The following is a 25,990-nucleotide window of genomic DNA, read 5'->3' as shown; positions in this document are numbered from 1 at the left end:
TGTTAAATCTTCTTCTTGAATTGATCCCTTGATCATTATGTAGTGTCCTTCCTTGTCTCTTGTCACATTCTTTATTTTAACGTCTATTTTATCTGATATGACTATTCCAGCTTTCTTTTGCTTTCCATTGGCATGGAATACCTTTTTCCACCCCCTCACTTTCAGTCTGTATGTGTCCCTAGGTCTAAAGTGGGTCTCTTGTAGACAGCATATATATGTGTCATGTTTTTGTATCCATTCAGCAAGCCTGGGTCTTTTGGTTGGAGCATTTAATCCATTCACATTTTAGGTAATTATCAATATGTATGTTCCTATTACCATTTTCTTAGTTGTTTTGGGTTTGTTTTTGTAAGTCTTTTTCTTCTCTTGTGTTTCCCACTTAGAGAAGTTCCTTTAGCAATTGTTGCAGAGCTGGTTTGGTGGTGCTGAATTCTCTTAGCTTTTGATTGTCTGTAAAACTTTTGATTTCTCCATCGAATCTGAATGAGATCCTTGCCAGGTAGGGTAATCTTGGTTGTAGGTTCTTCCTTTTCATTACTTTAAGTATAATGTGCCACTCCCTTCTGGCTTGTAGAGTTTCTGCTGAGAAATCAGCTGTTAACCTTATGAGACTTCCCTTGTATGTTTTTTGTCGTTTTTCCCTTGTTGCTTTCAATAATTTTTCTTTGCCTTTAATTTTTGTCAATTTGATTATTATGTGTCTCAGTGTGTTTCTCCATGGGTTTATCCTGCCTGGGACTGTCTGCACTTCCTGGACTTGGGTGGCTATTTCCTTTCCCATGTTAGGGAAGTTTTCGACTATAATCTCTTCAAATATTTTCTCTGGTCCTTTCCCTCTCTCTTCTCCCTCTGGGACCCCATGATGCGAATGTTGGCGCATTTAATGTTGTGCCAGAGGTCTCTTAGTCTGTCTTCATTTCTTTTCATTCTTTTTTCTTTATTCTGTTCCATGGCAGTGAATTCCACCATTCTGTGTTCCAGGTCACTTATCTGTTTTTCTGCCTCAGTTATTCTGCTATTGATTCCTTCTAGTGTATTTTTCATTTCAATTATTGTTCATCTCTGTTTGTTTGTTCTTTAATTCTTCTAGGTGTTTGTTCTTTAATTCTTCTAGGTCTTTGTTAAACTTTTCTTGCATCTTCTCGATCTTTGCCTCCATTCTTTTTCCGAGGTCCTGGATCATCTTCACTATCAATATTCTGTATTCTTTTTCTGGAAGTTGCCTATCTCTACTTCATTTAGTTGTTTTTCTGGGGTTTTATCTTGTTCCTTCATCTGGTCCATAGTCCTCTGCTTTTTCATTTTGTCTATCTCTCTGTGAATGAGGTTTCAGTCCCACAGGCTGAGGGACTGTAGTTCTTCATGCTTCTGCTGTCTGCCCTCTGGTGGATGAGGCTATCTAAGAGGTTTGTGCAAGCTTCCTGATGGGGGGGGGGACTGGTGGTGGGTAGAGCTGGGTGTTGTTCTGGTGGGCAGAACTAAGTAAAACTTTAATCCACTTGTCTGCTGATGGGTGGATCTGAGTTCCCTCCCTGTTGGTTGTTTGGCCTGAGGCGACCCAGCAGTGGAGCCTACAGGCTCCTCTGATGGGGCTAATGATAGACTCCAGGAGGGCTCATGCCAAGGAGTACTTCCCAGTACTTCTGATGCCAGTGTCCTTGTCCCTGCTGTGAGCCACAGCCACGCCCTCGCCTCTGCAGAAGACCCTCCAACACTAGCAGATAGGTCTTGTTCAGTCTCCTATGGGGCCACTGCTCCTTCCCCCGGGTCCTGATGCGCACACAACTTTGTGTGTGCCCTCCAAGAGTGGAGTCTCTGTTTCCCCCAGTCTTGTCAAAGTCCTGCAATCAAATCCCACCAGCTTTCAAAGTCTGATTCCCTGGGAATTCCTCCTCCCGTTGCTGGACCCCCAGGTTGGGAAGCCTGATGTGGGGCTCGGAACCTTCACTCCAGTGGGTAGATTTCTGTGGTATAACTGTTCTCCAGTTTGTGAGTCACCCACCCAGGGGTTATGGGATTTGATTTTATTGTGATTGTTCCCCTCCTACCATCTCATTGCGGTTCTCCTTTGTGTTTGGATGTGGGATATCTTTTTTGGTGGGTTCCATTGTCTTCCTGTTGATGATTGTTCAGCAGTTAGTTGTGATTCCAGTGCTGTCGCAAGAGGGAGTGAGTGCACATCCTTCTACTCCACCATCTTGAACCCTGAATTCATTTTAGATTTATGGAAAAGTTGCAGAGATGGTACCCAGAGTACCTGTATATCCCTTATCTCTCTTCCCTAATGTTAACACCTTAAATAACCATCCTCCAATTGTCAAAGCCAGGAAATGGTCATGGTTTAATACTATTAACTAAATGTCATACCTTATTTAATACTTCATACCTTATTTTAACTTCACCCATTTTTCCATTAATGTCCTTATTCTGTTCCAAAATCCCACATTGCATTTAGTTGTTGTGTCTCCTTAGTCTCCTCCAGTCTGTGACATTTTTTCACCTTTCTTTGTCTTTCATGACTTTGACACTTTTGAAAAATACTGATCGTTTATTTTGTAGAATGTCTCTCAAGTTTGTGTTCATATGATGTTTTCTCATGTTTAGAATAAACTTATGCCTTTCTGACAAGAATACCAAAGTAATGATGTCGTGTCCTTTCGAGTGCATAGAGGTTATTTTTTAATATTCTCTATGTTTAGATACAACTTGTAAAGTTGTGTTACTGTTCATAGAAGTACTGAAACAGTGAGTAGATGTAGTATTCTTGGCTTTGGATGTGAAATTGAGGTAGATGACTTCTAAGATCCTTTTCTATTTATCAGAGTCTATGATTCCACTTCATCCATTCAGCCAATAAATATATTGAGAACCTTCCATGTGCCAGGCATTGGAACATAGACAAATACTTGTATCTAAACAAACAATATTTTAGGAATATACATAGACATATGCATATACAGCAAAATACATCTATTAATAGAGGAATGTATAAATTTCTTGGGGAGCTCAGGAGAGTTGGGGGTTAAGAAAATTAAATTGGGGAATTATAATGTGTGCTTTTTCCACACCACCAAGCAATTCTCCCATACCAGCTGGGTATCCTACAATTCAATTCAATTCTGATACTAACTGGAGCTCATGCCAGATCCCACAGGTTAAGGGCTCAGTCCTACAAAAATGCCCTCCCCCACCTCCCCTTCAGATGCCAATTGCAAGTCCAGGTTGTTGCCCCTGCTTCAGACCCACCAACTGGTTCCCATGACCCCCTCCTCAGTTTGATTAATTTGTTAGAGAGTCTTAGAGAACTCAGAGAAATATTTACTTATGTTTACCAGATTATAAAAGGATATAACTCAGAAACAACCAGGTGGAAGACCTGCATCAGGCAAGGTATGTGGGAAGGGGGTGCCACTCTTCCTGAATGTTCACCAACCCAGAAGCTCTTTGAACACTGTCCTTTGGGGTTTTATGGAGGCTTCAATACATAGACATGATTGATTAAATCATTGGCCATTGGTGACAGAACTGAATCCCCAGCCCTTCCCCTCCCTGGAGGTCAGGGGTGGGACTGAAAATTCCAACCCTCTAATCACAAGGTTTGTTCCCCTGGCAACAAGCCCCCATTCCCTAGGTTACCTAGGGGCTTTCCAAAAGTCACTTCATTAACATAAAAGGCACCTTTTCAGTTCTCCTTCAGGAAATTCCAAAGTTTTAGAACTCTGAGCCAGGAATGGAAACAAGGATCAAATAATAGATTTCTTATTATAAATCACAATATCACAGGGATATTAGACAACTCTTCTCTCCCTAATTTCCATCTTTACCCATACAGGAAGGAATGTCCTCTAACATTGAACTTGAAGAAGTTGTGGGGAAGTAGATTCTTCCTTCTCCACCCCCTTAACTGAACTAATTGGTGAAATGGTAAGACCCTGACATTCACTGGGTATCATATTTTTATGGGGCATTGATAAATGTGTTTTTGTTTATATATGATCCAGATGCTTGATTTCTAGGACTGTTGTCTTTGGAAGCAACAGGCTTTGTTTTCAGTTTTTGTAAGGTTAATCCCTCAATGGATGGGGCTCTGGGCAAGGGTGAGGGAGCTGACTCGTCTCTATCTTTTCACTGGTGACTGGTGTATATGCTTGAGTGTGTTTGCACAGTGGGTGGTTATATGAGGCTCTGTTGAATTCCCCAATCCAGTTCTACCATTAATAACATGGCACTTTGATCCCTATTTTGATTCATGTGTCTATTATCTATTGATTTGAATCCAAAGGAAGAAAGATCTGTAATTAGCACTCCTAAACTTGAATACCTTTGATTGTCAGGACAGGCTTTGCAGAGGCAGAGCTGTTTGGACTAGGTTTTGAAGGTAAGACAGAGAATGTCAAAGGTAGAAGACAGGTACATATTTTGGGCACAGGAGTTTTAGAGTGTTTGGAAAAGTGGCTAATCATAGTATCTCTCTTCTCTACCTTGGGTTTGGAACAAATTGTCAAATAAGACAATGGAGCAGCAGATGGACAACTGAATATAATTTTTATTACTGATATATGCCAAGTTGGAGAATATAACTCAGGGTAGTTCTGCTGAATGTAAAAGAATTTCAGTCTAAAATGGAACTGGAGGATATGAAATGGAGAATCTCACACATGCACTCTCAAAAGAACAGAACTTAAGAACTAAGAAACTGATTTCCTGTAACTGCCTGCTTTACAAAAGACTGAGAGTTATCTCCTGACCAATGAACATCAGCCAATATTCTCTTCCCATTCCCAAGCCAATGAGCTTACTGCTTGGACTCTGGTTGGACCCCATCCTCTTTTCACTCTGTGTGCATAAATACAGCCCACTTCAGAACATCAAGGGACTCACCTATAGCTTGCTACAGTATGTGTTTCCAAATTGCAAGTCCTCTGCTATTCCCAAATAAACTCAGTTTCTGGCAAATCAAGCTTGCCTCAGTTTACTCCTTTATTTAGGTTGACATGAGCAATCCCCAGAATTACCCTGAATTTCCCTCATGGTCACGGGCAGTGATAAACTGGGGCAAGTATCCCAACATGGGTTGTATGCATGTGAACAGTATAGGGTATATGTGCGTATTGAGATGATGGGAAATAATAGAACATGAGACTAAAAAGAAAAATTGGAACAGACTTAGCTCTTTGGAAAAGGGACATAGCTTGTATCATATATTAGATCACTCTCATTGCAGTATGAATGATGCATTGGCAGGAGGGGTGACAGAAGGCAGGCAGCAATTTCAGCTCCCCATTTGTTGACCTAATTCAGGAGTGAAGTGACTAGTTTATGAACCAAGACAATGGAAGTGAGGTTAGAGGGAACAGGATAGATTCAAGACAAATCAGTACAGTGGAACAGACCCACTCGGTGAACAGTTAGATATGGAAACGAAGGAGAGGAAGAAGATTAGGAAGTCAACCGAGTCTCTAGCTTGAGGATCTGAATTAGGGAACATGGGCAGCAGCAGGTGCTTATGGAGAAAGGACCCTGACAATTTTTGAGCTCTTAGTGTGTGCTAGCATGTGCTGGGCACTTTCCATGACTATTGGAGTTTAGGGGGTCAAGAAATAATATTCTTATTTCTCTCCCAAATTTGGAAACCACTGAAGAATAGGACACAGGAGTTAGTCACATGCAGATCAAAGTTTCTGGCCAGGTGGGCTTGCCCATATTTTTCGCCTGAATCAAACAGATTTATCCACTAGTGAAACTGGACAATTGTAGGCATTTATCACAGAGCTGGGAACAGATCAAGAACAAACCCTTCTAAAAGGCAGGCACTTCTGAAGGAGAAAGAACTTAGAAGGCACTGACCTGAGCAGTCTCAAGTCCTTCTGAATTCAACAGAGTGCTTCTCCTCTTTTGGGCAGAAATGAGTAAAGGGTGGAGAGATGAAGGAAGTGGTCCTTGGTTTTCTTTTTCATTCTTGGAAGAGGCATTGGAATTATTCACATCTATGGAAATAAGAGGAGTAGAAAATAAACATTTGCTCTAGTATTGATAGTACTCATTTTAATACTTGCAACAATACTGTGAGATAGGTATTTTTATCTCCATTTTATAGACCACAAAACAAGGCCCAGAGAGGTTAAATTATTTGTTAAGTTCACACAGCTATTGAATGGTGGGGGCAAGATTTATATCTAGGTTTGCTTGAATTGGAATACTGCATCTTTTGCCATTGGTATACTACATTGCTTTAGGAGCTGAGTTAGATGCTGACAAGGACATCCAGGTGGAGAGGTACAGTGGAAACACATATCTGGGGTTCAGAAGGAATCTTGGGCTGGAGTTATAAATTTAAGAGGCAGAGGCAAAAATATGGAAGTTGAGACTTTTGAGTAAGATAAAATTCCACCGAAAGTATTTGATAAGGAAGACTATGTGAAGGAGAGCATTATGGAAAAGAGAATGTTTGGAATAATCAACAGAATTATGGGTTGGTTGCAAGTTATATACATAAATTTTACTTAATTTCTTTCCTTAAAATCTATGACATATTTTCAAAGATAGATCATGCCTGTCATAATTATGTTTATTAGCCTCCCAGCATAGGAGGCAATTCTGTTCTGTAATTGCTATGCCCTCTCTACTTTACAGCAGCATTGATCTTGGGTTTGGATTGACAAACTAGGAAGACACTGTTGGCTTCACCCAGCATTGTTTAGCTTTAGGAAAGGCTACAGGATATAAGATCAGCAGAGCAAAGGTGCCATGACTCCCAGGCACACTTTGAGGTCCCTCTCACTCTGCACCTGGAATGAAATGAAAGTGAGTAGATGTAGACAACCTCAGTTTAGGGAAACCTCTGGGTCCTTTCAGCTTTCATGACTAGCTAGTTACTTAGACCGTCTCAGAACTATAATTCTAACTTTTATTCTTTAGTGCAGCTGATTCTCACCAATAAAAGTTATCCATTATTTGATAAATAATCTTGACAATAAGGTATAGGTTCTTGGTCTAGTACATAGTTCTTGGCCGGATTCTTGTTTATCTTGGATCTGGTACAGGCATACTCCTAAAATTTCTTCCATTATTGTTACAGGAGGATTTGCAGGGTCATATTCCCAGGTATCTCAGAGTAGAGAAAAGGCCACAGAACCATTTCATTCCAGAAATGAAGAGATAAAAATCAAGGGAAATCTATATACATTATACAAACTATGTAACCTACTTATTAAATAATTGTTAGTGCATTAGAATGATCGATGATCAATTACAAGTGATGAAAATTAAAAACAAAACAAAACAAAACTTCAAGCTGATTTAACTAAAAAAGAAAAATAATTGATTAAAAATCGGGAAGTAGTTACAGCTTCTGATACAGGTAGATCTAGGGTCTTAGCATTGCAAATGATATATTAGTACTTTCTCTCTCTCTCCATTTCTCCACTCTACTTTCTGGTTTACTGGCTTCACAACTAGGCCCAACATGGTAATCTCTGTCAACTCAATACTTGGTTTCTCCAATGTTCAAATCCAGTGGAAAAAAAGATTTTATAAAATTCTCATTCTGCCTCATTGGCTCAGATTGGAGCATATTCCCATTCTCGAACCAATCACTGTGGTTCAAGGGAATTTGATGCTCTAGTTGGTCATGCTTGTAGCTGAAGGTGGAGGCCCACCTGAAGCACCAGGACTAAGAATTGGAAACAGGATGCTCCAGGGGAATTTGAACTTACTGGAAAAATGGTGAGTAGATGCTGAATGACTGAAAAAAGCCGTCTGTGTTTAGGATTCTTGCTCTCTTTCAACTTATAGGAACCCAGCTCAAAGTAACTTAAGGATAAAGGAATCTTCATGAGTTCACTTCCATGAGAAGTCCAGAGGTGCAGCTGACCTCATTCAAGGCAGCGACCAGGAGCTCAAATGATGTTGGCGTGACTCTTTCACTTGCATTCTATTTGGTGTTATTTTAGTATTTAGACCTCTGCACAAGGTGAGCGAATTGGCAACTGGAAACCTCATACTTGTTATGTAGCTGGAAACATTTGACTACTTCAGCATTTCCAGTAGATAATAGTCTTTCCCATTAAGCTCCAGAACCCATGGAGAAGACTTTCTGCCCTGCTTGGGTCAGATTTCTATCCCTTCATTAATGACTAGGCCCCGATGCCAGGCTACTTTAGCAAGGTTTGGACTCACCATTGACCAGGTGAGGGCAGGACACTGGGATTAACAACCCCAAGGGGGACCAGGAAGCAATGGTTCCCAAAGGAAAGTGGATATATATCAGAAGCAGCAGACAAAACCATAGCCACAGCAGTCTACTCTGACTGGTTGGAGGCCTGTAAAGGATTTAATATCACGTCCATATTAACATTGCTCATGTACTTTCTCACTCCTCTGAAAGCAAATCACCGAGAGCAAGTGTTTTAAATATGAAAAACAGAAAGATCACGTGTGTGTTCCACTTTATCAGAACATAAGACCTCGTATCTACTCATTGGAAATTCATATTCTTGTAACCAGATTTGGAAGAAATTTGGGAGTAATCATGCAATTCCTGGTAATAGGCCTGGTATTTTCCTCTGCAATGCTACACTGACCATATCAGAGGAAATAAAGGTACTGAAATGACTGAGATGAGTTCGACTGATAGGGTTTTGTTAGTTATGGTTTTCGCTAATGTTATATCTTAAATTAAATATCAGAATAACCGTAAAGATCTCACCTTTGCACTTTGAGAGTAACTTTGGCAACATTCTTATTTAGTTGTAATTCTTTTATATGCAAGTCCTTTGGAGATGAGCTTTCAGAAGGGGAGATTCAATCAGTGAGTTTCTTCTAAATTCATACAACTTTATGATCAGGCCTGGAAGTGAGTAGGGTGTCTTTAGTGAGGTGGAGTAGAGATGACTCACTTTGTTTTTTCACTACGTACCACACATTTCTCTACATGTGAGCCAAGCTTTCTTCACTTTCAGCACTAGGAATGCGTCCACCCAAGCTGATTAACTCACACCAAGGGTTTAAATGGAATGGAATGAAGATGGCTTATTTAAATCATATGCATTTTGAGGATCATTAGAGCTCTCTGTCCTATGAATAAGGATGATTAAAATTCAACAGAGTTTTGTGTATTCTTAACGTGCATTTAGTTTACACCACAACGTCGTCTTTAACATACCATTATGCTGTGTGCTGTGACTGCTATTCATAATGACACACATGCAGTAATAAACGTGATGATACAGAATAAGTTTAAGTGTCTTTACATTATTCTTAATATAATAATGGTTCCTAGGGCTGCATGCAGCCGTGAGTGCATATTAACAGGGGTAGCCCACTGTGAATTATGAATTTATAACACAAAATTTTCAGAAAAAGTACTTACTGTGGATGTAAAATAACCACATTTTACAGCTTGGAACTTGGTCTGGTTAAAATCGCTCCTAGCAATATTTTTAAAAGAAAATATTCCAGAGGTAATAAGTGAACTGAATGGATTTGTGAATGATTGCCATAAAGTCTTCTTAAGGTAATAACTCACAAAACTGCAAAAGGAATAGAAAATTATCTTTTTATGCATGTGTAATATGAAATCAATTCAAATGAATTCCAGTAACAAATGTTCTTGATGTTTTTGCCATCTTAATGGATCTCCCTATTTATCTTTTATTCTTGTTGGTCGACTGATACTGAGACAGAAAGGATCATATTTCTTTGCTAATTTGAACTGAATGCCTATAAATGTGGATAATTTTAAGGATTAATTTTTTAAGTTGCCATTTTGACCTTATTTGGGTAATATCCAGACACACATCCGCTCCTCCCTAAAATCTCTCTGAAATTCCTATCGTCCCAATGAACTGGTCCAAACACTTTACTCTCACACGTGAAACTCTTTGTGAACTATCCACCACATTCTTTCCAAACTCATCTTACTTTACCTCCCATCACCTCAAAATGTGTACACCAGCATTTTGCAAACATTCATTACCTCTTTGCTCTCTACACATGCTTTCCCTCAACCTGGAATGTTTGCCGTGCCCCTGTGGACACTTTTCAGTTTCAAGGCATAGTTAAAGCCTTGTCTTCTCTGTAACATGGCCCTTGATCCTTGTGTTGTATCCCTTGGCCCAGCCCACCCCAATCACACACTTAGTCACGCCCTTTACAATGCTGTTTCTGGACTGTGTAGACTGACCTCTGTTAGTGTACTTACTGGGCAGCACAGCAGTAAAATAGGCAAAATACTACTGATCCTAAGGGATTGACATAAGCCTGAAATATGTGTAATTCACAGTATCTAGTACACAGTGTGTACCGTATGTATTAGCAATTCTTATGCTTACTGAACTGAATTTTAATTATTTTTAACTATGAGTATCTCTTACTATTCACCCCATGAAGGTATATGTCTTATACTCAGGACCAAGCGTAATGTTAAACAAAAATAAAAAAGTGACCAGTGAATTCATGTTGCAAAACTGGGTTGGATAATTCACTAAAGCATTTCATAAATTGTAGAATGATTTTACACATGAGTTATTGTTACGGTATTTCATTGATTCTAAGATTCACCATCTTGCACAATTTAACTCCTGAAATTGGAACGGGTTGTCATAGCTTGATTGGCAGCATTCATTCTTTCTTAATGGAACATAAAATCATGAGGTGTCTTACTTTTGATGGTGTCCTAAATTCAAAGAAATATGGCATTACTACTTCCAACTAGAGTTAATAACATCAGTTAAAAATATCCGTTAAGTGTCTGTATTGGTCAGGGTAGGCTGAGTGCCATAATAAATAACCACAAATCTCAGTGGCCTATCAAAGGTTTAGTCTTCACTCATGTTCCAGTCTAATGTGTGTCAGAGAAGAGATGAGGGAAGTCTGTTGTCTACAGTCTTTCAGGGTCTATGCTTGTTCCATCTGGATGTGGCTTCCACATCCACTGGTGTAGTGGCATCTTCTCATGGACCTTCTACATGAAGGGAAGAGTGACAGCACAGAGGACTCTGCTGGAGGCTTGGGAACCAGCCTAGGTGTGGCACGCATCACTTGCATTCCCATCTACCAGCAAAACTCAGTCACATGGCCCTACCTAACTGCAAGAAAGGCTAGACATATAGACTAGATGTGTGCCAGGAGGGAGAGGAAATGGGGTTTGGGAAGCACACAAAAATCTCTACCTCAAGCATCATGAGACATGTGGCAATGTTGAGACACACACAAAAGTTTCCACAACTTCTATCTGCAAAGAGCTTATAATTCAATCTCTACTCAGTCAATAAATATTTACTGACTATCTGCTATAAGCCGTGCCATATGCTAAATGACATGAGGTATACAGAAACAATGGGATTTGGATCCTTCTGTTGAGGATTTACTATCTGAGAGAGGAGATGAAACAGGCACATAAATAGCTATAAGATAGAAAGTGAGAAGTGCCATGAAACAGGAGATTGTACCTAGGTGGAGAAATCAAGAAAGGGTTTTAGAAGAGAGATGTGTTGACATAGACTAAAACAAGGAAGACTTTGAACATGGATATGAACAGAAAGAATGCCAGGAAGAGGGACAGACTTTAACTCAAACTGGGGAAGAAGAAGGTACAGGCTTGATCTGAGTGTTCCAGAAATATGCCCGTGTATGGCTGTTAGCATAACTGATGCCATCTTGGGCCTGTATAGTTCCTCCTGTTCTTCTGCTGACCTTACCCAGGACAGTACTGTGCAGTGAACCACTTCTCTGCTGTCAAGGACTTTGTAGTTAGTATTGTTTAATAATCATTAGGACCACGGGGGCTCTATGCTCTGTTAGTCCCCAAACGATGATGACAATCTTCCCTGACATATTCCCGGGGCCTGTGACACTAGTTACCCATTCATAAATCTTGACGTTGAAATGCACATCCTGTTTCCAAGCACCTACCTTCATACCCTAGGTTAACTATAAAACTGTCCCAATGGCGCCTGGCCAGTCTGGAGTGTAGCTGTTAATGCTTTTGGATTGTTGTTCACGCCATCGAGTATGTTACCCTATAATAAACCGATCTATTGATTATATGGAGCTGTCTGCCTCATTTTTCAGTCTAAAGATGTCTTCCCAGTTAGGTGGATATTTTTTGTTCCCTGTGTCCTTCAACAGCCTAGAACAAACATATGGTCTCAAAGAGCCAAAGAAAATCTTAGTGATTAGAAGCAGTCTAGAAAGAGGGATTTGAGCAATATTTTGAGGGGTGTAGGATTTTGCTAGGTAAATTTAAGGAGGAGAGAGCGCACAAAGGAAGTGCACAGAGGCAAGGTCTCCATACGGTTGGCTTTGGTTCTAGCATTCCAGTTGCTGGGCGAGCACACCTCCCCTTCTGTTCCCCTCTCCCCACAAGCTACACAAGACGTGGTAGGTCACGTTCCATGGGTGTGGCCTGCATCCAGTGCTTTCCACCTGGACATACGTACAGCATGTCCTCAGTGCAGAAAGCTTTGTTCCTGAAACCCTGTCACCCTACCACAGAGGGCACTGTAGCCAACGCCTTTTGTGCCCAGTGTCACATTCCCTTGGGCCACCTCTGATTTCAGCCATGGTTGTGACGGACAGTTGCACGGGAACCCAGACCCTCCTTGTGCCGGCAACCTCCCTTCCACCTCAACGGCACTCTGCAGAGCCTGTCAGCCTTAAAGTGGGGGAGTAGTTGACAGCCTAGGGGGCAGCCCTTAACCAATGAGCGAGGGTGTCCGGTGGATAAATGCCCATATTCATTTCAATTCAGATGTTTAAAACATCTTTGAGAAAATTGTGTTTTCCTTGTTGACTGTTGACAAAAGCAGAGAACTAGTGAAAGCATTCCAGGAACTAAGAAACATCCAGGATCGTGGGTGTTTTTGGTTTTTGGTTTTTCATTAGGTTACTGTTCTTTACCTTAATAAGTTCTGGCTCTGTAAGCCTCCTTTAAAAATATAAAAGATATACCCTCTTTGTCTAACAGCTATAAAAGCTTATCAGCACTGTAGTAACCTTTACAGGTTTATTTCTATTTAAATCACTTAATCTGATTTACATTAGTCTTTTTAAAAGAAGCAATATTTTCTTGCTATAGACACACTTTGAAATTGATATGGTTTAAATCTTCCCACACAGGCATCTCTGAACAGTGACTTACTGCTTTCCTTAGTTGCCAACAGACTGAAGAGATACGAATAATAACAAAAGAAATCACAGGCTTCCCTGCATCTATGTCACCTTAAAACCCCAGAACTCTCAGTGGCTAAAATAAGAAAATATGAAAGAAGCCATGTAGGCTCTTAGTATAAAAGTTACCTGCAGAAAAATAAAATTCCTTAGATGTCTGCACCTCTACATTGACTTCTACTTAGCGGCGTCCTCATAGCCTTCATGCTGGTGGATGGAATTCAGTTTACCATACCTTTATATTTCTAGAATTCTTTCAAATACCACATTTCGATATGGATAACAGGAATGACAACAAGATTGTCAAGAAGTGAAATGGTACCTATAGAATTCTTACTATCTACTACGAAGTATGATATACACTTTACATGTAAGTCACTTATTCCTCAAATCAGCCCAGTGAGACTGGTATTATCCCAATCTTACAAATGAGAAATCAAGACTCAGGGAGGTTAAGTAATTTTCCTCAAAGTTACATACTAGTGAATGCATATCCATTCAAGGCAGATCTGTTTGACTGCCTTGAAATGACAAACTGGGTCCTTTCTTCCCCTTCCTTATTTCTCCCTTCCTACTGTCTCTTCATCCGTATTACTCCACTTATTCTTTGTATAGACCCACTCTGAATACCTTTTCTGCACTAGATTCTGGCTTACAGGCTTTCATAGACTCATAAAATGCAACCACTGGATAAAACCGCAGAGTTACAATGACCACAAAAGGTTAAGTAGTTCAACCTTCCTATAGATACAAGGGTCGGACACCCATCGGGGGGTTGGGGTGGAGGGATGATACAACATTCCGAACAGTTTAAGTCTCACTCAAAAACTTTCTGAGATTGGAATTTACGTTCTTTCAAAGTAGCGCATTCTTCAAATCTCAGCTTTAATCCTTTTTTTTTTTTTTTTAAACTGTGTTGTAACTAGATTTTATCACCCATTCTCCACTAGAGCAGCCTGCAAGGAGAAAGCCAACCTTTCTCCAGAGGAACAAGTGGCTGGGCAGCTTTGGCCCCTGTCCCATTGGACAGAACACATTGGAAATGGTCTAGTCTGGTTGCCTTGATCAATTTCCAAATCAAGACAGTTTGACTGTGTCTCTTTTGTCAAATTGAGAACTGACTTTTAGAAATTCTGATCTTCCAGCAGAGTTTCCAAATCAGTGGGGAGGATATTTCTCCCTCCCTCCTCTTGCTTACTTCCTCCTCCTTTTTCTCTTTGTTATCAGAAACCAATATAAATTTCCTATACAACTACTTGCCTCTCTATTTGACCCATTGTTTCTTTTAGGGATTTTTTTTTTTATCTGAAGAATCCTTTGTCAGTTGCTCTTGGAACCTGTACTCCAGCACCAACTCCACTGAAGGTAACTATATATTCTGATTTATTCAAATTCAATCAGGGAGAGTTAATGAATTCCTAAAGGCAGGAGATCAATCATGTTCTATTTATATTAACTTTGTGTTGCCTCACTTGTCTTTTATAACTACTTTAAAGCATTTGAGAAAAGCATATTTGTAATACGTTCTTCTCTTAAAATAACTTTTAATTTTTTAAGGAATTTTAATACACCAAATTCATAAAAATCTTAGCTTTCTTGGGGCTTTTAGGACATACACAGTAATATTTTTTATTAACAAAAAGAAACCTCCTCACAGATTTTGTGCCTCACAGATTTCCTCATTTCCTCCAAGGTAGAATTGATTCCATATTCTTTTTTGTCCCCAATGAAACTCAGTTGTAACAGTTTGTTGCATGTGCTTGGTTTATCTGTTTGCTTCTCTTTCTGGACCATGTGCTCCTTTGTCTCCTTGTGTTTTGCAGTATCCACGGTACACACAGTAGGTGCTGCAAGAATGTGTTGTTTTGTTTGAAAGACTGGATGAATGAGTGAATCTAAAATGCTGTGAAACTAGAAAAATATAGGATGTACAAGACATATCCGAGGGAGACTGGCTGGTTACACATGGAGCAAAGGGTTATGGCAGATGAAAAAGGTTATGGCACAGCATGATTAAATGTTGGGAAAATGAAAGGATGATATAACGTATGCAACTGGGCACTAAGATTTTGGTATAGAGGGAAAGAGGGGCTGACCTAGAAGAAGAAAAAGAGTTTGACAGGGAAGTGGGTTGTGCACACATATAGAGGGATGACTGGGAGACCAGAATTAGGGCAGGGGAGACCCATCTCTTTCAGAAGCTGGTATAACATCATGGACCTAAGTTTTTCTATTATGAAAGATTCTCAGACCTCCCTTTGTTGGCCAGGCACTTATTAATTTTTCTTCAAGAAAGTAGGGAGACCATCTAGGGCAGGGGTCAGCAAACTTTTTCTATAAAGGGCCCTATACTAATTATTTTCAGCTTTGCAGGCCATACAGTCTCTGTAGAAAATTCTCAACTCTGCTCCTGTGAAAACAGCCATAGACTATATGTAAGTGGTCCAATTAAATTTTATCTACAAAATCAGGCATTGGGCTGGGTTTGGCCTGCAGGCATAATTTTCTAACTCCTGATTTGGGGCTCACAGATCATAGTCTATGCTTTCTGGTCTTCTCTCAACTCTGTTGTGTTTTCATGGCTTGCCCAATAAATTGGCTTAATGTGAAATTAAGGCCTTTCTGCTCCAAATGAACAAATAACAACTTAGCTTGCTTACTAACAAACTCCTTAACAGGAAAATGTCAACTGAAAATAAAAGCACAATGTGACAGTTGTGAGTTAAGTTTTATTTGGGGCAAAATGAGGACTATAGCCTGGGAGACAGTATTTCAGATAGCTCTGAGAAACTGCTTCAAAGAGGTAGGGGGGAAGGTCAGTATATATGTGATTTTGGAGAAGGGGGAGTACATGCAATCGAGCACATATTTTTTGCAGAAGGTTTCTGTTAATCTTGTAAAAGTTACTGCTAGTCATGAGGAACAGATGTCACCATGAAGGATTTTAGTGCTTTTCTAGATACGAGGAGATGCAAGAATTGGGCTCATAAAATCCTCTCCTGAAAATATGTAACTACCTGAAGACTTGTTCTGCCAGTTTTTCCCAGAGCAAAGAGTGCCTCATTCCTGATCTCCACCCTGAACGCCTTTCGGGGGTATTGAAGGTCAGCAGCTACAGCGGCTCATGATTTAATCCTGTACAGGTAGATGGCAAGTGCCAACGACAAGTGCCAATTTGTAGGTGACAAAACAAAATCTTTTATTTCTTATTAGCTACAAAAAGTTCACTATTCAAATAAGTTAATACAATGTCTGAAATTCACTCATTAGAATATACCCTATTAATAAGTTGAGAATTTCAAATTACCAATTTTAAATCCTTTCGAGTTTTCCAAAGGGGAAGAGACAAAGAGGAGATGATCACTTGGGACATGTGAGCTGGGGGAAGTGGTGGACATGAGGTGATAGGTGAAGAAAAGTGGCAGAACAGGCTAGTTGGAGAAGACAATCAGCTTTGCTATCCTCATCATTTGACTTAAAGTCAGTCCAGCTTGTCTCAAACTCATCATAAATTATTTCTTGGGGGGCATTTTTGTTAGCAATGACTATTAATGCTCTGTGGCTTTGATTTGCAAGATTTCTGAAAAACAATTTTTTGTTTAAATATGATTGATCACATAAAAAATGAATTAATTCTCAATGGATTCTAATTGTGGTTCCACTTCATTCCTTGGGATAAAAATTCAGATTCCTAGAGAGGTAGTATTCTGATCAAAATGGGGCTGTAAGTTTATGTATAAAACTGTCTCCTCCCAACTATAAACATATGGCAATAATATCTATAAATAATATAAATATAATAATATAAATAATATTTATAGAGTCATTGTTCTGGAACATAAACATCTCTTATGGACCAAAAATTTTTTTAAAAATTGCAATTAGGGAGGCTGAAGCTGGAGATCTACTACATTACAGGATGAAAACACAGAGGCAGCTGAGGGCTCCATTTCTATGGGGAAACAGGACCTAAGCTTTCCATACTCTAGTCAGGAGCTGAAGTAAGAAAAAAATTCAAAATCATTCTCAGGGGCTGTAGCCCATAGTGTACTACTCAGTAGCATGGTAGGAGGAAGCAAAGACAGCTGGATATGGCTCAAGCCATATACTAACTTTGATGCTTGATCGGTTTTAACTCCAAGAACAGTGATTCTGAGCTGCCAATTATCTTAGAACTAATGGAAATTATAATACCCTAGAAAAAGGGAGGGCTGGTGTTTGGAGGGTAAAACGTGCTAAGATATTTTAGGAGTAAGAGAAATAGTGAAAATTTTAGGCTTTGTTAGAAAAATATGAAATTAAGTAGGATTGTTAAAAATTTTAATATTGACGCTAAAAGAATAGAAATACAAGCTATAATTCTAAACTGGCAGAGAGGAAAAGAGGGAGTGAGAGCAAATAAATGTTATCAAACAATAGGCTGGAAAAGAAAAGGACAAAAGATAAAATATGGAAAAAAGAAAACACAAAATAATATAGTATAAATGAGTCTAAATAAATCAGTAATCAAAATAAATGTTAATGGATTAAATATACCAAGTATTTAATCCATTAATCCACTCAGAAAAAGAGTGATCCAATTGCATATTAAAACTGTGTTCGAAATCTAGACTTACCAATGTATCATTAGGGTAGGTGGTTTGGAGGAAGGTGAAGCAAACCAGGTGTGTAATTTTGGTGTCATTTTTGTTATTTAGGATTTAGATGACCTCAGTGTGATTTAGTTACACAGGAAACCAGAAATAGTAAAAGCAGTTGATATCACTGAATTTGTCTGCACATTACTATGCAACTCTGTTTTTCAGGGGATTTGGAATGAGAGACACTTCAGCTAAAATCCTGGTTGTGTCATCTGACTTTGTGACACAGAACAAGTTATCTAAGGTTTCTGAGATTGTTTTCTCATCTGTAACATTTTATAGAATCCTACTTCACAGAATTAAAGTGGATGTAAGTTTAAAGTGTTTATTAAGGTTCAAGGTATGTTAGACCCCTAGTTCTCTTTCCCCTTTACTCTTTAATGTGTTCTATTTGGGGCTAAGATAAAGCTAAACATTTGGCTTGATTTAAAGCTTCAGTAAAGAAGTAAACTTAGAGGCAGCAAAGGCTCATTAAATCTCAGTCTCCGTATGTAGATGGTGTTTGCTTGGAAGAACTACAGGAACTCAAAATGATATCCAAGAAAGGGGGTTTTCCAGCTTGCCTGTGCTATAAATCAAATTGTGCACAGCACCTTAGTAGCTACTTAAGTCTTTTTCATTTTACCAATAGGGGAAATGAAATACAGAAGGGATTAGTGTGCTGAAGTTATATAGAACAATGTCTCCCACACTTTAATGTGCATATGAATACCTGGGGAGTTGGTTAAAATGCAGATTCTGATTCAGTGGGTCTGAGTGGAACCTGAGATTTTGCCTGTGGTTTCAATGCTGATGCTCAGTGGACCACACTTGGAGTTGTAAGAACATAGATGTTGATGGCAGAACAAACTTTATAACCTGAATCGCCACTAAAAACACAATGTGCTTTCTGCCACTTCACACTTCAGGTAGCTTTCCTGGGAAGCAAACAAGACCTTGTTCCTGGAATAAAATAAGGCACATGATGCTGTGGTTTATAGAACAGGAAGAACTATATATTGATACATATTCTTCTTGGTTTGTAATTGGAAGTTAGATGGCAACTCTATATAAATAAAAATTAAAGTGATCAAAAAACTTGTTAGTGAGGAGAGAATTCTGCATGCTGCCACCTCCAAATTCTCCCTTTGTGCCTTTCTGCCAACTTCCCTGCCAAATTTCCAAGTCTGTCTCTAAGGCTTTCACTTGAAAAATAAATGGATTTCAAAGCACCTTCTTCTTGCTGTGACTCTCACTGGGGTTTTAGAACACATATAAGGGAACCAAAATCCAAACCAAAACCCGTTGAAACAAGATACATTCAATTGTTAGGTTTGGATTCAGATATTTTAGTCAAGTTTATTTAGGCAACATTATTTTCCCAAATACTTCTTGCTTTTGGGATTTGAATAAGGCTCTTAGACCCTTGGGCTCAATTTCCCTGTCTGTTATTACACTAATTCTTTTTTTTTTTTTTTTTTTAAAGAAACACTTAAAATTTTTCTTTTAAGTGCTAAGTTCTTAGATTTATGGATTCAATAAAAAACAGTGCCTCTTCAGTTTTTCAGGGCTTGTGCTGATTTCTATGGCTTTGCTGACAAAAACTAGATTAAAAATTTTTATTGAATCTTGTCTGAAATGCTTAAACTTGACTTCAAGAGAGAAAATTCATTCTACCAATTCTCTCATTGGATTTGGCTTTGGGAAAACAGAATGTAAGCACTGACTAGGCTACTTGTTTATGTCTGGATGTATCCTGGTCTACCCAGCCCATCGGGGGAGGAGATTTCTTATCCCATTCATAATCTCACCAGAATTATGTATATTGCTTGGTATTTCAAGATGTTGCAGCCTGATTACCATCTATGTAGACAGGGTTTGAATTTTCCAAGATCCCAGCAGTTGAACAGAACTCTGATTTACTCAGTGAAAGAATTATCAGGAGACTTCTTTATGCCTTTGGAAGAACTTGTTTGTCAGAACTCAAAATTCAAATTTCTGGGTTGCAGCTTCCTGCAGCTCTGATTATAGACTTTCTCTCCTTGGTCATGATTTTCTTCATTTGAGCTCAGTTTGGTCTCTAGAAGTCCAGTAGTGTTTTACGCACTTAGATGAACATTGAATCAGGAGGACAATTAAATAGCTAAGAACAATGAACTCGGGAAACTCTGCCTTTCTTCTCTGTTTAAATCCAGGAATTGTTCTAGGCTTCGCTTTCAGGATGATCAAAACCCTTTGGTTTTTACCCTCCAGTTACAGACTACCAGAAAAGTGTGGAATTTGTTTCATTACCTTGTGAGATTGCTGGCAACAGTGACTCATGCAGGGATGGTTATTTGCTTCCTGTGATTTTCCTGCCATGCAGGTGGTTGGTTATATAAAAGAAATTTTTTTTAAAGAAGTTATTTTCAGATATGTCCTGAAATAATATCACCTCTGTTGGGTTGCCTAAGGTAATAGGAAACTGAAGGATGAGGGGTAGGGGGTTTGGTCTTGCATTATTTGCAGTATAAGGGTGATGAAAAGACATGTATGTGTTAGAATAGCTATGTACAGAATGTAATACTATCATTGCTCATCGCTAAAAATTTAAACACTGCAATAACATAATTATCTAGTTGGGTGAATTGGTGGACTGCAGTAGTGTCATTAGTGTGATTTTGAATAATATTTTAATAGGAAAAATATTTACCATAAGAATTATTAAGCAGAAATTTTGATACCTATTTTTTTGCTTTTGCCATGGTGTTCCCCAGCCCATACCCCACCCTAGGAGGAAGTACCCCTGGTGTTTCTATTCTCTCCTCTAGAAGAATGAAGACTAGATTTGGGGGAAATTTATTTTTGACAGGTAAATTATACATAGCACTTTTGAGGTATAGGTGTTAAGTGAACTTTAACTATTAAAACATTGCCAGAGCATTTGTATATCTATACTAGTGAGTTCAAGATACTAAAAAATAAATATCCACTCTCACTTGTCAAATGCAAAGGCTTTTCATCCTGGCACAAATTAAATGCCTCATTCCTAATTTCCAAACTTATTTAGTAAATGCATTTTGAGCTCAGTCATCCCTGTAAATTTAATCAATCAAAAAGTTCTCCTTTTGAATTGTGATTCCTCAGAACTTTACCAGTAAGTCACTGTGGGGATGCAAGCTTCTGAATCAAACTCTTCAGATCCCGTTCTGCTAAGATCTCTCTCTCTCCACCCAGGCTGCAAGCCTAGGCAGCCACCCAGGGTTCTATGTGAGGGGCTCAGAGGCCATTAGGAGTCAGGGAACAGCTTTCTCACTGGCATGGTCCTGAGGTTCTTCTGAGGAACGATGGGGCAATGACACTGGCTGCTGCCGACAGCCTGTCTGCTGTCCTGGAGTTGCTGTTTTTCAAAGCTAATCTCTTTTTCCGTTCATTTTTATACTGAGATTTCATTACCATGTAAAACTGCAAATATCAAAAAAGGTACAGATCTACTCGGAGAGGATATTACTGAGTTAATCTCATGAGATATCACAATGCCCATACATTTATTTTTTCAGCCGTTATCAATTGGATAGTTCATATTAATCAAGCTTCCTATGATTTTGCTGCAGAACCAGTTGTTGCTGCTGTCAGTTTTTCCTGTGTATGGTTCTATCATCTAAAAGATGGAGAATTCTATGGTAGGAGAATTTCTTCAGACTCTGAGTCAGAATAAGATCTAGGAAAAGGTGACATGATCTATATTCTTAATTTAGAACTTTTCTCTAATGATCAATAACTGCATCCAAGGTGTAGTTTTTATGCTTTCATTTTAAATATAGATCAAGCAGCATTTCTAACATATCTTTTCTGTTAAACATTTAATATATTACACTTTTTATTTAACTCTTGAGACAAGGAACCTATTAGTTTATAAAAGAAAATGGATAACTTTTTCGGACTGATTTTGAAAGCTGCTGGGAAGAAGCAGCAAATTGGAGCTAAATTTGGATCCATCGGTGGATAGTAGGTGAATGATAAGGTATGCGTGCTATTTAAATAATCGTTGGATCACATTTCCAGAGAACTTCTTACCTATACAAGATAACTTCCCTTACGATAAGAACATAGGGGAAGTGAGTTTTAGCACTCAGTGAAAGTTTCAAGTCTACACTGATGTTGGGCGACAAATAAGAGCCACCCCACAGACTGAGTTAATACAAATATTTTGTGTTCACTTTGTCCTTATGAATTTAAACAAGATTGCCGTGCACCATACAAGTTGTACAGGAAAGAAAGACATCTTTATTAATTTAATTCCTCAACTAATATTCATTAAGCACTTGCTACATCCCAGGAACTGTGCTAAGTGGATGTGCTCCAGCTCATTTGAGTCACTGACTGATACCATCTAACATCATCCTGACCTCCCTCCTCACTTCTGTTCTACAACTACCGGGTCCCAGACCCTGAAAAATGTCTCCTGGACTAATTCAGTTTTCCTTGTCTTGATCACTTGTGAGAGGTTGTTTGCACCAGTCCTCTGTCTTCCCTCTCCTCCTTCGAGTTAACCATCCCTCTGATCAGCCTGGGGACCCAAGTGTTACTTGCGTAAATGGTGCTCTGAGAACAGCGGTGCCCTTTCCTTTTGGGAGGAAGATTGTACATTTCTGTTGTGGTCGTTCTGTTGCTACAGGACGTAATGGGACCTGTGATTCCTCCGAACCCTCATCATAATGAGCTAACAATGGATTCCCTCTAGCTCTCTGTACTTGTTAAACAAAGTAAGCTTTTCTTCAGAAACAAGTACTTCACACTTGTTGAATGACACTTTCACTGCCACAAAATTGTCTAAATGAAATGGGACTAGAGATGAAGGCATGTAGCAGGGGAAGAAAGAAGACGTTTTCCCTGAGGCAACTTGCTTTTCAGTGCTGCCAGTGACCATCTTTGCCTTGGAATGCCTTGAGTAAAAGTAGGTACTAAGCAGGAACGAATTTCAACATTTTTTCTAAATTCCTAATTTTCTTGACCAGTTGGTTGGCAGTACTCAGAGCGGTATGAGCTATCTAAGTTGCCAAAATGGACACTTTTTTTCCAGAAAGCAGCAGATATTATTTTGAGAATTCTTGAAAATTCTTGCAGTTTTTCTTAGATTGAAAAACAAGATTATAACTCAAATTTTAAAAAATTTTCAGTCTGATCTGTGAACATTGGAGAGAATTTGAAATCTGAATAATATCTCAATTATTCGTATCTGAAATCTGACTATAGTATTTCAATTATTTGTATCTGATTATAGTCTGAGATAAAAAACAAATTGAGAATAATTTTTACTCTCTCTTGTGTGTTGGGGAAATTTTTACTAATTAAAACAAAATCATTTCCCAACTCAGAAAAATTCTCCACAATGGTAGTAGAAAACTTATTGAATAAGCATTAAACCACAAGCGTTAAACCACAATGTGATGCAGGTCACAGGCAATTTGATAAGAGATTGCAAAGACAGGAGGGATCAAGATGGCAGAGTAGGAGGATGTGGAGCTCACCTCCCCACCACAGACACATCAAAAATACATCTACATGTGGAACAATTCTCAAGGAAAACTGGAAACTGGCCAAAGAACTCCTATACAACCAAAGCTATAAGAAGGATTTCCATGTAACTGGGTAGGATGGAAAAAATGCATGGGATTGGGACCTCTATCCCTAGGAGGGCTTTGAAAGGAAGAAAAGGTCCACACAGGTCACCTTCACACTGGGAAGCAAGCAGGTTGAGCCACACACTGGGTGTCCCAGTCCTGGAGTCCTACATGGAGAAGACAAGTCCCCCTGGCTGCTGGGAGAACTGCTGGGACAGGTAGAAGGGCTGGAGAACCTAGACCCACTCATGAAGAGTGCATGGGTGCAGACTTGCCAACAAACAGGGCAGAGGGAGCTCTGCACTGGCAGCTGCTACCTCACCGTGCTCCCCCATCTGAGCGAGGCAAACACCCTGGACCTGCTTACTCCACACCACAGCTTGGCATGAGATCTGGGTGAGCTGGGTCTGGGGAAAAGACTCTGTCTAGGGACACAGGTGGGTTGGGGGCCTGGGATGTGGTTCAGGTAGGGCAGCAGCAGCCAGTGTTGGCACTAGCTCAAATCAGCACCACAGGGGAAACCCAGATTTATGATGGCAGCACAGCTGCTTCAGTTCCTGCAGCCACAAAGCTCCAACCTCTAGCCCCAGCTTAGATGACACACTGGCCCAACTCACTCCGTGCCACAGTCTTGGGACAACCATAAGAGGGGAAGAGACGCCACCTTGTGCTATGTCTGAGCAGAGCCATGAATTCCTACATGGGCAGTGCATCAGACCTGTGTGAGTGCAAGAGCCTCACTTCAGCACTCCTGTCCTTTGGGGCAAAGAACACATTCAAGGGAAACAGACCCTGCTCAAGCTCAACGCTCAGGGCTTCTGCTGGAGCAACTGGGGAACAGACCCAAACCTTGACAGGGTGGTGATATCTAAGGAGCAGAGAGGAAGTCCTGCCTCACACTCTGTGCAGGCTTTAGATCCCCTAACACAAACTGCACTCCCTATCAAGGTGATAGTGGTCAGTACACCTGGGGAAAAATGTGGCTGTCATCCACATCAAAACAAGCCTTCACACCAAAGACACTGGATACACACAGTCTACATAGGGACACTCCCACATAAAAACACCCTTTCAAGACCACAATAGATAAGTGTTTCTTCTAAATTCATAGAGACAGAGAAAGTTAAGTGAAAAGGTGGAAGAACTACTCCCAACTAAAGAGCAAGAGAAAAACCCTGAAAGTCTAAATAATGAAACAGATCAGTCTACCAGACAATGAGTTTAAAAAGGAGATAATAAAAATGCTAATTGAATTAAGATTATCGATATAAATGTAGATCATTGTAACAAGGAACTAGAAACTACAAAGATGACCCAATCAAAAATAGATAACTCAATTTCTGAGATAAAAAGCAATCTAGAAGCAATGAATAGCTGACTAAATGATACAGAAGAACATATAAGCGATTTGAAAGATAGAATAATGGAAATCACCAAATTAGAACAGCACACAGAAAAGCAAATGAAAAGAAAATGAAAGCAACATACAAGATCTATGGGAAAATATAAAATGTGCCAACTTACACATAATAGATGCTCCAGAAGGAGGAGAGAGAGAGAGGGGAGATCAAAAATGTATTTAAAGAAATTATGGCTGAGAACTTCCCATACCTAAAGAAGACAACAGATATCCAGGTACAGGAAGCACAGAGGGTCCCAAACAAAATGAACTCAAACAGAACCACACCAAGACATATCATAATTAAAATGGCAAAAGTTAGAGATAAAGAAAGGATTCTAAATGCAGCAAGAGAAAAACAGGGTTAGTTACAAGGGAACCCCCATAAGGTTGTCAGCTGATTTCTCTGCAGAAAGTTTAACTATATCATGTCACTCCTTTCTGGCTTGAAAAGTCCTGAAGGGGAAAAGCCTGCAACCTAGGATAGTCTACCCAGCAAGACCATCATTTAGAATAGAAGGAGAGAGAAAGAATTTCTCAGGCAAGCAAAAACAAAGAGAATTAAGAATATTAAAACCTATTCTAAAAGAAATGTTGAAGGGTTTTCTCTAAATTGAAGAGAAGCAAGAATTTATAGGAAAGGGAAAGATCCCAATAGGAAATGTAAATATATAGTAAGGATTAAAGATCATTTAGGTAAGCCAGTAGGTAGATTAAAAAACAAACAAAAATTGTTAAAGCAACCATAACTACAGTAAATATTAAAAGGACAGACATGAAGATGAAATATAGGACATCAAAAAACACAAAATGTGGGGGAGGGGAGTAAAAACTATAGATCTTTTAGAATGTGTTTGAACTTAAATGATTATCAGTTTACAGCAAGTAGATGTAGTTATAGGTCAACATCCATGAACACCAGGGTAACCACAAATCAAAAACCTACAATAGATTCACAAAAACCAAAAAGAAAGGAACTCAAGCATACTATGAAAGAAAACCAAACTACAACATAAAAACAAAAAGAAATGAACAAAGAAGAACTACAAAAACAACTGGAAAACAAGGAATAAAATGGCAATAAGTACATAGCTATCAATAATTACTTCAAATTTCAATGGACTAAATGCTCTGATCAAAAGACAGAGTGGCCAATTGGATAAAAAAAAAAAAACCTTTAATATGATGCCTACAAGAGA

At 39.2% G+C, this 25,990-nt stretch overlaps 1 long non-coding RNA gene across 1 annotated transcript in view; it reads right to left on the bottom strand.

The window, feature by feature from the left end:
- Positions 1–1,233: 1,233 nt before the first annotated feature.
- LOC309636610 overlaps positions 1,234–25,990 on the bottom strand; it is a 29,585-nt gene continuing 4,828 nt past the window's right edge. Inside the window, exon 2 of the long non-coding RNA XR_014250101.1 lies at positions 1,234–25,990. This is a non-coding gene — a long non-coding RNA (uncharacterized lncRNA).

Source organism: Balaenoptera physalus, assembly GCF_965194825.1.
Source record: "Balaenoptera physalus genome assembly, chromosome: 1".
Classification (NCBI taxonomy): Eukaryota; Metazoa; Chordata; class Mammalia; order Artiodactyla; family Balaenopteridae; genus Balaenoptera; species Balaenoptera physalus.
Note: the sequence above shows the minus strand (reverse complement) of the source record. Positions and strands in the feature narration are given on the sequence as shown.